We start from the raw sequence: 17,184 nt of genomic DNA, 5'->3' as shown, positions 1-17,184 counted from the left end.
TATGGGCCATCCGGACAACTGAAAAAGAGTGCACAAACGGCCCTTGAAAGTTGGGGACTTTGTGTTATGAAAAATGGAGGCAACCGGTAGGGCCAATGAGCAAGGAAAGCTAACTCCAAATTGGGAAGGCCCCTACTGGATCTACGAGGAAGTGAGAAATGGCACCTACCGCCTGGAAACCCCAGACGGCAGGCGGCTGCCCAGAACATGGAATGTAGACAACCTTAAAAAGTAAATGAAAAGCCCATCAATGAAAAAGTTGCTTTTTGTTTCCAAATCGTGTAATTATCTCACAAATTACCGTCTGTTCAAAACATAGATGGTCCATTAGGATAAATTAAGCTAAGTAAAAAACTTAGTGGCTAAATCGATATGTAAATTGAGGCCAATGGCCGGATGCAAATTTATAAATCCATCTACTCTAACATGAGTATGGCGTCCGACGACGCCCCTCAGAGTGTTATCGTCGTAGAGAGAATTCTATCGTTTGCTCTACAAGCATATATAGAAGGCAAAGATTGAACGACCTAATAGGTCAACTCATAGCTGTCTGACCAAAATAGTCTAAAGAATGATGAAGCTTAAAACCTGATGTCAAATGACATCAGCCGGTTAATAACCGAAGTTGTGAGTTAAACTATTATACGAAATTGTACAAGTCTCCCCAATGGGAAAGTGGGACAAGTGCAATGGATTGCAGGTAACTCAGACGGCCTTTAAGTCGTCTAAGGACCATCTTTAAGGCAAACTATTTGTCCCCTGCTTCATTAACTACCAGGCGGCAATATAGCACCTACCTTATCACAAGAAAATTAATCAAATTGCGAATGCCCCCAGACGGAGGATTCTGGCTACAGTCTAGCTGATTCCCCGGCTAGGTGAGACGGCTACATATTGGTCATGTGGATGGCTGTTTACTTGGTTTGGAAAATCACTACTGTGATTGATTGACTTAAGAACTTTTTATACTCCTTAAAGTATCAAACCTCTCCAAGTCAATCAATCAAAGTACTGAAACCAACCACATAGCCACCACGGGCAAGAGTAGCCGGTGTACTGACTGCCGCATGCTTTTAATAAGTTAAGGCAAAATCAGATATACATAGACAAATTTAAAGAGCAAATCGACCCAGTCGGTATTTTCATATATAGACCTGGCCACAAAGAGCCGGGGAGAATTGTCTAATTGGACAACCATCCGGTGGAAAATTTAAAAATTGTTGATCTACATCCAAATACTCGGCACGCAGGCCGAAAAATACTAAAAGTTGGCATACTGCCGCTGAAAGTTAAGGCTGATGCTGGGCCGCCTGGTCCTCCTTCTTGGAATCCTCCCCATTAGATTGGAGATCAATTGCTTCTCCTTCCTTGGGAAGCTCCTTTGCAGGCTCCTCTAGCTCAGTGTTTGCCCAGGCTTCAAAAGGACTCGGGCTCCGACTCTCCTTTTTCTCTCCTATACACAATGTCCTCAACGTATTCGAAAGCCAGAGCCCAAATGCCATAATCCTTTTTTGGGTAGAGCGCATTCCAGGCAATTCTCAGCAATCAGGCGGTCTTGCTCCACCTCAATTATATGAACATAGCCTGTAGACATAAATAAACGGTGTGAATCATGCGGGATATATCATACCTGTCTCCAAAAAGGAGGAATCAGTTGTACCTCAGACAGGAGTGCAGTGATCCATTCAACATTGAACGTCTCGATGCTTGGTGTTATTTGAGACGAACACTACAAGAGGGGGGTGAATTGTAATTGAGTTCTTATAGGTACCTTTTTTTTTTTGCGAAATATAAATAAACTGTAAAGGAACTTGGAATGCACACATATTTTTATGAGGAAACCTTGCAGGGCCCAACTAGAAGTAAAACCTCGACCCTTCCTAAGGGATTTCAAAAACCGAATCATTTCCCTATAATAGGGCACTCCTGAATTACAACCTATTATACACAGACCTTTACTCACAAGTTCCACACTAAACTCGCTACATAGTAGGACCCTATCCTACCGAATCTAAGTCCCAAACTTAGATTCACTCGTACTCCCAAAGTACTGTCTCAGCCTCAAACTAGAACCTTACACACTGTATGCAAAATGTAATTCACACACTCACCCAAGAACCCAGCCAATACAAAATATATGACACTAGTATATGCTAGGCAAGCTATGCACGAAACTCGAAACTAATATGACAAAGATATAAGCTTGGCAAACTTACACAATTAAAGAACGAATGATTTCTTCAAGCTTAAACTCACCAAAAACTATGAAATGAGATTTCTAATATTTATACAAGTCTAGCTTGTATGGCAAGTAGGGTTTTCAAAAGATAATTATGTTAAATTAACTAAATCTCAAAACACAGTTTTAAATAAATTATTTTCAAAGAAAATCTATTGGGAAAACAAGATAAATAAAGATTATCAAAAAGAATAATATCTTTTTGATATTCAGTTTTTAAGAAATAAATTATTTAGAAAATCTTTTCCTAAAATCTATCTTTTTATCTTTTTCCGTTCTAATAAATTTTCCAAGCCTTTGCCACGCTTCCAATAGATTTCATGCATATCCTACTTAACATATTTAACAACATATCTAGAAGATAAAATCATAACTAAATTTAGTTGCTGCGCCATTTATTCTGTACTCAAAGATTGCTTGGGCTTCACGTAGACCAGGACCAAGTTCCTACTGTCTTCAAGTTCCTATTAGGGAACGCTCCTTTTAGGGAACTTAAATAGTTCTTGCTAGAGAATTAAGTTCCTATTAGGGAACTCTTCTTTTATCTTGTTTAACCTTCTTTAAGAATTCTCTTCATGTTCTTCTTAGTCAAGGTTACTCTTCCACCACCAAAGTCCACTTCACCTGTTCTTAATTAAACACTTCAAGAAATCTTTATTAGTCAAGTTTGCTTGAGTTTAAGTCTATCATCATCAAAACCTTTAAGCGTCAACAATTTTCCCCTTTTTAATGATGACAAACTTAAGCAAACTCTTTAGAAAGTCAAATAAAATAAAAGGTCGTATTTTTTATTTTTGAATTTTATTGACTGAAAGTAAACACACAATAGAAATTAAAAAAAAAACAAAAATAAGAAAAACTTAAAAACATAACATAAAATTAAACTAATAAAGAACTACTGACATCAATATCTGATAGAACTTTATGATACTTTGAGAAATTTCTGATACTTTCTCAACTGGAACCCAGAACAACTTCAGCCTCAAAGTTTGCTTCTTTTTTTCCCCCTTTTGGCATTATCAAAAAGTCCAGTTTCTTCAAGGTTATTAAGCATCTAGCCACAGTCCCACAAGCAATTCATCGAGTGTGGGAAATTGAAGGCAGCGCTGCTAACTTCCCTTGAGTTAGTTCCGCTTCCCTGCATAAGCTTTCATAACATACAAAAACACACATGTATAGGCAGAGTTCTAAAACATTCAATTAAAACCAAAATATTATCATCCTGCTAGTTAAAAATTATTACAAGCCAAAGTAAATTGTTCAAAAACCTAAACAGAAACTGAAATTTTTCATGACTAAAACAGCACAGAATAGAGTTAAGTTTAGGCTAGACTAAGGATGGGCTAGGTTGATGATAGGCTGGTGAGATATAAACTAGTTAACTTTGAAGGAACTCTAGTATCTTCTTGTTGTCTTTCTTTTGATGCTCAATACTGACTTCCAGTTTATCTTCCAAGTCCTGAATAGTCTTCTAGAACTCCACCTTCTTTTCCCTAAGACTCTTTTCCAGTTCCTCTACTCCTCTCTCCAGCTTTTGAATTTTTCCCATAGCCTCTTTTAGCTGCTTCTCAGCTATCTTAGCTTTATCAGTAAGCTTAGAAACTTGCCCTTCAAGAACTTTTTCATCAGTGTCCAACTCAAGAGGTTATTCAATGCTGGTCTGGGGAAAAGAGCTTGTAGACAATCTTCTGCTCTTTCTTAGAGGCTGTTCTGGTACCTCTTTCTCTTTTCTCTTTCCTGTTCCCTTCTCTTTCTTATCCTCCACCTTTTAAACTTTCCCATTAACCACCTCTAGGCTGATTCCCAGAAGAGTTTCTTCATTGATCACATTTTTAGGCTTCTCATTCATACCCCCATATTTTCCTTTTAAAACAACTCTAAGAGACTCAAAGACAGTAGACAGAATAGCTCCATATCCTACCTTAGTGTTTCTAGGGACACAATGTGCCAAGTGTTGGTACATCAAAGTAGGAAAATTGACTTTCATTCTTCTAGACAGACAAAAGATTACAACCATGTCTATTAGACATGCTTCCCCCTTCTTAGCAGTCCTAGGCAATATAGACTTTTTAACAAGATTAAAAAGTAACTTGTTTAGAGGACTCAGATATGTGACTCATGGTATTCTTCCCCCTTTTTCCTCCTAAAGGTTTGACAATATCACCACTCAAGTAATTTACTACTTTCACGCTTGATTTTCCCTTGATATAAGTCTCATACCCCCTCAGTTGGAGTTTTTAAATGACAACAGGAAAATGTAGGTCGTTATCTACCTCTCCCTAGAGCCAAACATAATTTGTAAACACTCAACCAACCCTAATACAATAATATGGTAAGTCAAGGGTCAAACCCAAAGGAATGAGTGGGAACGTTGCTATAGCCTATGTCAAGCTAATTCGAAGAATATAAATGGTTGTGGTTGGTAACTAAGATGTCAAAAAGCTAGACAAATCGAAGAATTCAATATGCTAAACACTAGGGATATTGGTTCCACATGCAAGCTCAATGATTATGCTAATTTATAGATCACTCAATCGTTTCAACATCACAAGGGACAAACAATAGTTGCAATCAAAGGAATCTAAAAGCTACCTTTTATAAACCAAGCTAGAGTTCACTATGAATGGCTAACAAGGAAAATCACAATCAAATTAAATCAATTAAAACAATTCTCAAATCAAGGGTTCATGTCATTGAAATTTGCAATGCAATCTAGATTAATCTTATAGGTTGATCACTCCTAGTTTAATTAATCACATGCACAACTATGTCAACCAATTTAATTGCAACATTCAAATCAATTTAGCATCATCAACTAGCAAAAATCATCAATCAAGCATGCTTCCCATTCTCCCTAGCAACTAATCTACTCACTAATCATGGTGAAATTAAGGAACAAAACAAATTCAATCAAATTCATATTCATTTAAAGCTTAATCAAAAGAAAATCAATCAATCAACAAATTCTAGAGCAAGGAATGTAATCTCAATCAAAATTCAAGAAACAATGAAGAATTGCATTAAAAGTAAATCAAAGGAAAGAAATCTTACAAACTTTCATTGAATTGAAGATGGAATTTTATGATCAAATTGAAATCTAAGATCAAATTCAAGTACAAACAAGTAAATCTTAGGCTTCTCTCTCTACTATTTCTGGAAAATTATATCTCAAGTACAAAAGTTAAGTCGTCATAAAAAAGAAAGTCAAAAGCTATAAATAGGAAAATCGAGCGAAGAGGGCTGCACAGGGCCGTGCGCACGAACAAACCAGCCGCGCGCGCGCACAGCTAGGTCAGTGCGCATGAACCCCTGTGTCGCGCGCGCGCACCCCTGTGTGGTGCACGAGGCCTTGGCTCCTTCGCTTGCTTGATCAAACTCCACGCTCCCGAGCATCCCCATCATCAGTGCACTCGAGATGATGCCCTCGAACAAGGCAGTCCCAAAATGAGCAAATTGACTTGATTATTCACCTACAAAACACAAATAAAACAAAGAGAGAAAGCATAACAAAATAAAACTAAAACTAAAACTATGAATTATCAACCAAAACATATGAAAAACTCGTAAAAACTAATCGAGAACCAAAGTGAATTATAAAAATGGAAAATCAGATAAAACTAAGAGAATTATATGAAAATGATGAAAGAAAATAAAGAAAATGAACCTAAATCTTATTCTTTTGAGCACCATAAACGACGCTCATCAAATTCCTCCAAGCTAAACTTTTTCTCATCCTCGAGTAAAACAAAATCAAACCCAAGGGAAAATGATGACACTATTCAAGCAAAGAAAGAAACAAGAAAACTAGAGAAGAGGAGAATTTACACTAACTCACTTTCGTAGGAATCACGGTCAATTTTAGCAACTAAAGACAAGCCATTTAAACCCCTAGATCGCTCTAGAGGACGAGTGATGCTCTCGTAAAGGTTTCTAAAGAGGTTAACCTATAAATCTTTTTATTAAAAGGGAGGCAAAGCATAAGAAAACAAAAGAGAAAGTTTAAAACCTTGAAAAGAAAAGAAATGCTTATACAACGCACTTTTGCACATGATCAAGGCACGAAGGATATCAAACATTCTAAAACAACAATGGTAAGCACGTTCTAAGATATCGAGGGTTGATTGAAACATAGGGCATGCTAAGCGTAGAGAACTAATGAGGCGCAATCCGCTTTCATCCCAACCAATCTAACCGTGTTCTCCCTAATGGCTTCAAATCTTCCCTTAGTAAGCGTCTCTATGGTTCCTCGAAGGAACTGGAAAAGGATAGAATTTGAGGGTTCTCGACATCTTGACCTTGCATCCCTTTTCCTTAGGCTTTAACTCATAATGCCCTCCCTCGGTATATGACTCAACCACTAGGTCGAAAGGACTTTCCCAAAGGTTGTAACGTAAGGGAAAAAGGTTAGGGGTAGGCTTAAAATTTAGGATTTGGTGGTATACCTAGGTTATGAAGCAAAGATTGGCCACACCTCGACACCAAAACCAAGAAGTCACAAAACAAAAACAAACTAATACCCCCAAGCTTATTCAAAGCTATATCCATAAGCATATATACAAAAAGCATAAACGCTTCTCCCCCAAGCTAAAAGGAAGCATTGTCCTCAATGCTTGAAAAGGGAAAAGAATCACATCAAACTGTTTTTTGAATTTTCTCATTTTCACTCCCTTTTTTTAAATTTTCATTTTATCAAAGAAATTGTCCTCGCCTCGTTTAACTTTGGACGACTTTTTCGATTTTGCATTTATTATGTCCTTGCCTTTTTCTAACTTTGGACGACTTTTTCATATTTGCATTTGCTATTATTCACAATATATGCAAAAGACGAGCTTGCTTACAAATAAAACCAATATTTAACCTTTAGACCACAAACTCCAAAAAACATGACCATTTGCTTCACAAAAACCAAGAATGGAACAAAAAGAAACAAAAGGCTCAAAGTTCTAAAGATGTGGCTTGAAAAGAAGGGGAAAGGCTCAAATGGTTAGCAAGATGGCAAATGTAAACCCAATGAACTAAAAAGAAAGAAGAAAATCCTAGAAATGAAAAATTACCACCCCGAAAAATGGCCTTTGTCCTTCCTAGTTGGTTCAGTCTCGTGTTTGAGAATTATGATTCAAGATTCAAAATTAGGAATGCAAAGGTGAAGGATCCACGCGCGCACAATCAAAAATGATGAAGGCTTGAAAAAGAAAAATCCTCACATAGTTGTAGCAAAAACTTACTAAAGTTGTCAAATCCACCAAAGGAAGCAACTCCGTCTTACCACAAACCAAAAGAATCCGGCTCAAGGACCTAAAAGGTCTAAACCGCTACCTTAGCATACCCTATCCTAAAGTCAACCAAAGATATTCTCTAACCGTGCAAACCATTGTATTTAGGAAGAAAAATAGCCAATGTGCAAGTTCAAGTGGTACTAAGTCCAAAGTAAAAGCAAAAAGATGAAGAAAGAAAAGCAATGCCTCAAAAACATTTTATTCATATTCACAAAAACAAGTATTGTTTGTTTTTTTTCGTTTGTTTTTTCTTTTTTTTTCTTTTTTTTTTTGAGGAAAAGAAAAGGACAAAAAACAAAATAAAGAGAACAAGGGATAAAAAGAAAACAAAAGAATAAGAATTAGAGAAAAGGAAAACAAGAAGGAAGAAGAAAACCAAAAGAAAAGGAAAAAGAAGAAAAGGGAAATGAAATGAAAAATAGAAAAGTAAAGGAGAAGTAGAAAGCAATAAGGAAGTAATGCTAACACACATAAATCCCAATCAACAAACAAGTGAACTTTCGACCACAACGCCAATGTTCCCAAACACACTAGGGTGTGAAAAAGCAAACAACCTCGAACCATTCAACTCCTCCTAGAACTAATCCTAGACTAAGCAACCAAGAAAAGAAAAAGAAGAGAAAAAGAAAGATGTCACCGGGCACCAAAGCTATTGCACATCAAGCAAGGCGAAAGAGTACCTTTATGAAACGTCGAAACCCAAAGCATAAGCAATAGAGCAAGGTGAGAAATAAAAAAAAAACTATATACAAAGAAAATTGTTAGTGACTTCAATACAAAAGAAAAGAAAAAAAAAAGAGAAAATAAAATGCATGAAAATAAAGAAAAAGCTAGTAATAATAGCAGCAAGAATCAGAATAATCAGACTAAAGCAGTATCAGGAGACAAGAAATCAGACAGTCATCATCAGGAATCATCTTAACAGAGACACAGAGAAACTCAGCGGACAACGATCAGCGATAAGCGAAACAAGGAACAAAACCAATAACCGGGCAGAGAAATCAGCAGAAATACAGCATCATCATCAGAAAACCAAAAGAAACAAAGATCAACACCCAGAAGCATAGGAGACTAGGAATGAACTACAAAAGCAAGGGGGGAAACGGTGAAGCACAGAAACGAATGACATAAAGCACCCCCAATCTTAAACTAGACTACCCCCCTAACTCTAAACTTAAAGACATATAGGTAACAGAGAAACATCATATAAAGCACATAAGAAGGGGGGTAGCTATGGTTGTACACTCCGCACTATGTTAAGGGGTAGAATGAGAACTTCCCTCACCGGTCTCCATCATATGACTAGAGCTAGCCATCTCGCTCACGTCCATGGGGGCCTTACTTCTTAACCTACCATCCCTCCTAGCTCTATCAACCTCAAAATAATGAGACCAATCATCTAATACCGACTCACCCGACCTACCCCACCCTCCAATAGTCTCGGGGTCCAGAAAGAATGAAGGATTAGCCGGATCATATGTATAATCACAACCACCGGGACGTCGATAGTCGTAAGTGGCCGGAGTGGTGCCTATGATAGAACTAGGGTGAACATGAGGGCCCTCCCAATAAGGGTAGCAAGGCCGAGGACCAACGGTAGGATCAAAAGGCTCCCATTGAGGGATAGGTCCTTGTTGGACCGGGAGATACGGGTAATTCACATAGGGTTCAATCTCCCTCCTTCGAACATGGAAGTCGTACAATTGATTTGTATGATAGTCATAACCAAGATTAGGCGTTTGCATAGAAGGCATAGAATATAACACATTAGTAATAGAATCAAGCCTAGCATGAATGGTTAACAAATCAAAAGTAGAAAGAGTAGGAGAGGGGGAAGGAATAGGCATACCTTCCGGTTGAGGAGTAGAAGTAGGAGTAGGAGTTTGAACATTCGATGAGAAGGCATTGGTTGAGCAGCCTCTTGTATGGTTCGTCCTTCGTCGATTAGAAGGATCAAAATCTCGTACCGGAGGCCTCCAAGACAAGAAATCTTTCTCTTTCAGACGGGTAGTTGCCTCTTTGCATGGGATTAAGAACCATTTTTAATCCGGGAAACTTTCCAACTGAAAACATCATCCTTTCTAGTACGATCGAGAAACTTTTGGTTCACAAGGGCGGAGATGTTGAGGAAATGAGGAGAAGATTTCTCTTGAGGATCGATAATTGGGGGAAGCTCATTTAACAAAGTCTTATAGTCGTCATTTATGCAAAGAGCTAGGATAGAATTCATCCCTCCCAACTGAATGCTCCCCGATAGGCTAACTCCATCACGGATATCCAAGAATTAATTGATCAAATGCTCCGTGAAATCCACTAGCTCAGTCTCGTAGTCGTTTTGGTCGGCTATCCACAACCAACAAAGCTCTTCTTGTGAGATAGCTCCCAAAGAATCCTTGGAGCAAAGAGCGTGAGGAGACGATTGAAATACCGTATAGCCGGATGAATCATGGAAGCGGTCTTGGAATTTTGAGGCTCATACTTTCCTTCCTCTAAGATACTTCTCCACCAAAGTTGCTCATTATATCCATGGTCATTTGCCATTCTACTATGTGCCAGATAGATACAATGATCCGCGTCCTCGGCCCATGGAAACTTGAAGTATGAACATAGTTGAGAATTCGTCAATGAGTGATCATGATTGAAAAGTTGGAAAGTCCAAATCCTTAGGAATCATAACCCAGTTCTCGGACTACTTCAAGAGAAGAAAGAAATTCATAGTTCACCCTAGCATAAGCAGGGGCGCTCAAATCCGAGAACTCTAAAAGATCAAGCCCCTTTGCAAGAAGCCTAACGTCCTCATCTATGCCAAGAAACTTGGTTGTTGCTTGATCGTAGAATCTTGTTGGTCTTAGCTTCCGCTTGGATAGACGCTTGAAACGATCCCAATATGATTCTTTAGAAAATTCAATGTCGTATGTCTCTTCTACCTCGGGTGGAGGTGGAACAGCATGCCTAAGTTTCCTTGAACTTGATCTTGCCTGCTTCTTGTGACGGATTGGAGCCATCTACAAGAAGGAAAACAACTCATGAGCAAATCTTTACATTTGTCATATTTCAATAATAAGCATAAGTAATTGCTCAAGAATAAAGCACAAATGCAATTATCTCAAAATGAAAACAAAAGATGGCTACTTATGAACAATGCCATTAATATAGAGTCATGAATTTGAAGCAAGTAGGCATGAATTAAAGGCAAAATTGAACATAAGAGACCAAATCATGAATCAAATTGAGCAAAATAATCTCAAACATTGAATTATCAAAGCAATAAAACCATCATAAAGAATACCCATGAGAGAGAAAATGACCAACAATGGTGAATCAAGGAATCAAGCAAGGTATACAAATTCATCATGAAAAAGCTTCAATTTATCATCCAGTAACATTATTCAACACAAATTACAAGCTAAAAGAACAAACAATGAAGTTCTACCATGAAAGCAAAAACAAGGGTTTCAACTTGAACAATGAGGAAGAAGATGACTAGAAAATAAGAAATTATACCTCAATGAAGCCTTGAATTACTTGAAAATTGCCCAAAATGAAGATTTAAGAACAAATAGAACACCCAAAGACAAGTTCAAAACCTCAACACAAAGCTTTGAAATTTAAAAAATAACCCAAAAATTTCGAAATTGGGCCCAAAAATCTAGAAATTTTTTTGTTTAAATTCGAAAATGTGATGTGGTTAATGTAATTTGTGATGAATTGAAATGAAAAAGGATTAAGTTGCTTGATTCTCAAAGATATTGAAGGGTTTGAAAGGAGAAAAAGGGGTATAGGGATGAAGGAGTAGTCGGGGAGAGAGAATGGAGAAATAAGGTGGTGCGTTTTTGGGGTTAAAAGGGGGCGGTGAACGCACCTGGCTGCTGGCGACGGTGCGTGCGCGTAGGCGATGGTGGGTGCGCACCAGCGACAGCAGGGGGGCGTTTGTCGTGAGGCTTGGGTTGCAAAATTGGCCAAAAAACGCTGCCTACCTGGTGCATACGCGCAACAAGGAGGTGCGTTCGCACCAGGTAGGGGCTGGGGGGGCTGGTTCTCGCTTGAGATGCACCAAAAGCAGGCCAAAATTTTGACCCCTGTGGTGCGCGCGTAGGGATGGGGTGCATGCACACCAAGGGGGTACGGGAAAGGTTCAAAAACCGTCAAATTTTGTCAAAGTTAGTGAAAATTTCTGACCCCTTTGGTACGCGCGCGCAACCTATGGTGCGCGTGCACCAAGCAAGAATATTTCGGCCATGAATATACACTTGTTTTTTCATAATGAGATAGTTTAAAGCGCATTCGAAAAAGAGTAGAAAATCAATAAAAATGCAAACATGAGAGCCTAAATCCCCAACAAGCTTTTCCACCTAAACTTAACCAAACCTCGAGAAATCTTGAAATAACACCAAAATTGTTGGAAATTTTCTTCGATCCAATCTCGTGGTACCTAAAATCAAGAGAACAAACAAAAATAAAGAGAAATAAGAGACATTCTCAAGGATAAAAGAAATATAGAAAATTGAAAAATGAAAAGAAAAAGGTTAAAAAACCGGGTTGCCTCCCGGGTAGCGCTTGTTTAACGTCATAGCTCGACGTCCTCCACCAATTAAGGTGGTAGTTGGAGAAGCAATGAGTGAACAAATCCAACAAAAGCACCGTCGAAATACTTCTTGAGACGATGGCCATTGACCTTAAACGGAGAAGAAGAATCCATCATTGAGACCTCTACAACGCCACTTGGAAAAACATTCTTGACCAAATAGGGACCGCTTCATCTTGACATGAGCTTTCCGGGAAACAACTTCATTTTTGAATGGTAGAGAAGAACCTTATCGCCAACACAAAAAATCTTTCTTCTTAATAAGCTTGTCATGTGTTTCCTTAGAACGAGCTTTGTACACACTAGCACAATCATAAGCATCAAACCGAAGCTCCTCTAGCTCATGAAGATCTAACCACCTTTTCTCCCCCGCACTTGCCAAGTTAAAATTTATCCTCTTGATTGCCCACAAAGCATGGTGTTCAATTTCAACCGAGAGATGGCATGACTTGCCATAGACTACGTGGTATGGAGTGGTACCTATGGGGGTCTTGAAGGCCGTTCGATAGGCCCAAAGAGCATCATCCAACTTTTCCGACCAATCCTTTCGATTCCTCGAAACCGTCTTTTGAAGGATGAGCTTGATTTGACGATTAGAGACTTCCACTTGACCGCTCGATTGGGGATGATATGGGAGGCCGAATCTTTGATGGACTCCACGCTACCTCAACATCTATTGAAAGGCATGGTGAATAAAATGAGAACCGTTGTCGCTTATCATCGCCTTTGGTACCTTAAATATTAGAAAGATTATCTTCTTAAACAACTTCATAACCACCTTGTGGTCGTTAGTTGGGTAGGCAATGGCCTCGGCCCACTTAGAAACGTAATCAACCGCCACAAGAATATATTGATTTCTGAAAGATGAGGGAAATGGCCCCATAAAATCAATACCCCACACATCAAACACCTCCAACTCGAGTATGGGTTGTGAAGGCATTTCATTTCTCTTGGAGATGTTCCCAACTCTTTGACATCAGTCACATGTCTTTAGAAAGCCCCATGAGTCCTTAAAGAGATGTGGCCACCATAGACCGCATTGAAGGACCTTAGTGGTGGTCTAGAGACACCCATATGGCCCCCGCTTGGATCCGAATGGCACATTTTCAAAACACTAGGCACCTCTTCGTTTGGCACACAACGTCTAAGTAAGCCATCGACCCCTCGCTTGTATAAGATGGGATCATCCCACACATAATGCCTTGCCTCTCTCTTGAGCTTCTTTCTTTAGTTCATAGAAAAGGAAGGAGGAAACTTCCCACATGCAACAAAGTTCACTAAATCAGCAAACCATAGGAGCTCCTTTGCTTCAATAGAATACAAGAAGTCATCAAGCATTCTATCCTCAATTGGAGAACCGTCATCATAAATTTGAGAATCTTCTAAACGAGTAAGATGATCTGCCACAACGTTTTCCGTTCCTCTTTTATCCTTAAACTCAATGTCAAAGGTTTGGAGCTTAAGAACCCACCGGATCAACCATGGCTTGGACTCTTTCTTGGCAAAAAGATACTTGAGAGCCGCATGATCCGTGAAGACAATGGTCTGGGAACCCAATAGATAACAACGGAACTTCTCAAAAGCATGAACTATAGCTGAGAATTCCTTCTCCGTTGTAGTGTAATTCCTTTAAGCTCCATTCAGCTATAGTTCATGCTTTTGAGAAGTTCCGTTGTTATCTATTGGGTTCCCAGACCATTGTCTTCACGAATCATGCGGCTCCCAAGTATCTTTTTGCCAAGAAAGAGTCCAAGCCAAGGTTGATCCGGTGGGTTCTTGAGCTCCAAACCTTTGACATTGAGATAAGGGATAAAAGAGGAGCAAAAAATGTTGTGGGGGATCATCTTTCTCGTTTAGAAGATTCTCAAACTCATGATGATGGTTCTCCAATTGAGGATAGGATGGCTAATGATTTCTTGTATGCTATTGAAGCAAAGGAGCTCCCATGGTTTGCCGATTTAGTGAACTTTCTTGCATGTGGGGAGTTTCCTCCTTCTTTTTCAAAGAACTAAAGAAAGAAGCTCAAGAGAGAGGCAAGGCATTATGTGTGGGATGATCCCATCTTATACAAGCGAGGGGTCGATGGCTTACTTAGACGTTGTGTGCCAAACGAAGAGGTGTCTAGTGTTTTGAAAATGTGCCATTCGGATCCAAGCGGGGGCCATATGGGTGTCTCTAAGACCGCCACTAAGGTCCTTCAATGCGGTTTATGGTGGACACATCTCTTTAAGGACTCATGGGGCTTCGTCAAGACATGTGACCGATGTCAAAGAGTTGGGAACATCTCTGATCGCGGATTAAGTAGTGTCGTTGGTCTACTAACCCTAACCAAATTAACAATTTATAAAACCTAAACTACCCTAATACGAGTATAGGGGTAAGTAAATGGTCGAACCCAAAAGGACTAAGTGTATCAATTTATGCTAATTAGACTACTAGGAAAGCTTGTGAGATAGAGAGAGGTTCAACTAAACACTACTAAGAGCAAATAACTAAAACTAAGGAAAGTGGAATCCAATTACATCAATGCATTCAACAACATCATACAATTAGATGAAAATGACCTTGATTAGGAACAATCAACACATTTAACTCACTCTCGCACAATTAAGCATGTTAATTATCCTACTAAACTAATTCACTCTCGTGCAACTAGCCTAGCAAAGGTATGGAAGAAATTAGGGCTCTCAACCAACTTACTCTCGCACAATCGATTGGAAATACAATTAAGAACATAGAATCAATTAGCTAGAAAGATTCTAATCCATAAAAGCATCATCCATACACAATAATCAAGAAACAATTTCATACTAATCACAATCAATCATTAAATTAATTAACATAACCTTCATCCATATCCCTAGAACAAAACCTAAGCTAACATGGTGAACAAAAACATAGAAAAACAGTAATAATAAAAACAAGATTAAACAAATAAACTAATTAATCTACTCAAAATAACAAATAAATAAGAAAAAACAATAATAAATGAAAGCAATAAAGGTGAGAGAAAGTTAGAAAGACTCATTGAATTAATGAGAAGAAAAATCCAGAAATTTGCTTCTTTAAAATCCCAAAAACTCCATGAAAAATCCAAGCTTTCTCTCTCTAAACTACTCCTAAACTAGAGAGAGAAACTCCTAATCTAACCCTAAGAGAGAGAAAATAAAACAGCTAAACTACTCTAATCTAATCTAGGGTAGAATAATGTTGATTGAAAGTTGTGTTAAAATAACCCCAAAGGGGTATTTATACAAGTTAAAAAAATAATAAAAATAAAATGAAGAAAACAAAGAAAATAAAAAGAAATAAGAAAAGATAAAGGAAAAAGGAAAATAAAATAAAAACAAAACAAAATAATAAAAACAAAACAAAATCCCCAAAACACACAGACCCCCGATTCCACCTCCTTCATTTCGTGGCTGCTCCAATTAATCATCACCGCATCAGCCCAAACATCCATCATCACCACCGTTCATCAACATCATCATCATCTAGCATTACCAAATTCTCAGCCTTTGGATTAGTTGAAGGAATCGTGGCCGTTGAAGCTCATTAATTCCGTACAACATCACGTGAAAGACCGGAGCGGCCGCGGCTGGGCATCTCTCGGGCATCTACTGAAAGTTGGACAAAGGCTGGAGAACAGAAGGTCGCACCCGCGCCCGCGGTGGTTTGGGTTGCTCCTCGCTGCTGCGTTGCTGCTATTCTGTTGTTGTTGCTGTTGTTGGTGGTTGTGGGGTTGCGTGGTAGAGCTGTGGTGGTGCGCTGCTGTAATTGGAGGCTGGTGTGGCGAATTGTTGCGGTGGCGTTGGTGGTGGAATTGAGGTGTTGGTTGCGTGGTGGCTGTTGATTGTGAGTTTGTGATTGGGTTGATTGTGGGGTTGCGATTGTGATTGCTGGTGGTTGTTGGGGTTGCGCGAGGTGGATGAAATGGGTGGCGCAGCAGGTGAGGTTGGTTTGTGGTGTAGTAATTGTTGCGGGGTGGTTTGTTGCTGCTGGTCTTGCGTGGTGGGAGCAGGGGAGGAGAGTTGGAGCAAATTGGTTTGTGGTGTTGGGCTAGTGTGGTGGAGGTTAAGGTGTGGGGTGGTGACGGATAACGTGGCAGCAGGGGAAGAGCAGGGACAATGTGCATTTGCCTCGAACCTCAGACCCGAACTCGAACCTACACACCCAAAGAACACCGAGGAGAGGATCGGGACATAAAATTAAATAAATAAAATAGAAATAATTAAAATGAAAATAAATAAAGGACGAAATAAAATAAAACCAAGACAAATAAAATAAAATAAATAAAATAGAAATAAAAATAGAAAACAAGGGACATAAAACTAAACTAAAAAAAAATAATTAAAACTACGCAAGCAAATAAAATAAAATAGAATACGAAAATAGACTAAAACTAATAAAATAAAGAAAATAAACTAAAACGCTCCAAAAATAGTCAAAATAAATATAAAAGAAGAGAATAATAAAATAATAGAAATAAAGGATAAAAAGGGTGAAATTATTGGAAAATAAGCCGGAATACGACTCAATAAACACCCTAAAAGTGACATAAAAGTCACTTATCAATCTCCAAAAGAAATGAAATGCCTCAACAACCTATACTTGTGTTGGAAGTGTTTGATGTGTGGGGTATTAATTTTATGGGGTCGTTTCCCTCATCTTTCGGAAATCAATATATTCTTGTGGCGGTCGATTACGTGTCTAAGTGGGTTGAGGCCATTGCCTCCCCAACTAATGACCACAAGGTGGTTATGAAGTTGTTTTAGAAGATAATCTTTCCAAGATTTGGGGTACCAAAGGCAGTGATAAGCGACAACGGTTCTCATTTTATTCACCATGCCTTTCAAAAGATGTTGAGGAAGCATGGAGTCCATCAAAGATTCGGCCTCACATATCATCCCCAATCGAGCGGTCAAGTGGAAGTCTCTAATCGTCAAATCAAGCTCATCCTTCAAAAGGCAGTTGCGAGAAATCGAAAGGATTGGTCGGATAAGTTGGATGATGCTTTTGGGCCTATCGAACGACCTTCAAGACCCCCATAGGTACCACTCCATACCGCCTAGTCTATGGCAAGT

The sequence above is a fragment of the Chenopodium album genome, chromosome 11 (assembly GCF_948465745.1).
Source record: "Chenopodium album chromosome 11, dcCheAlbu1.1, whole genome shotgun sequence".
Classification (NCBI taxonomy): Eukaryota; Viridiplantae; Streptophyta; class Magnoliopsida; order Caryophyllales; family Amaranthaceae; genus Chenopodium; species Chenopodium album.
This window is presented reverse-complemented; position numbering follows the sequence as displayed.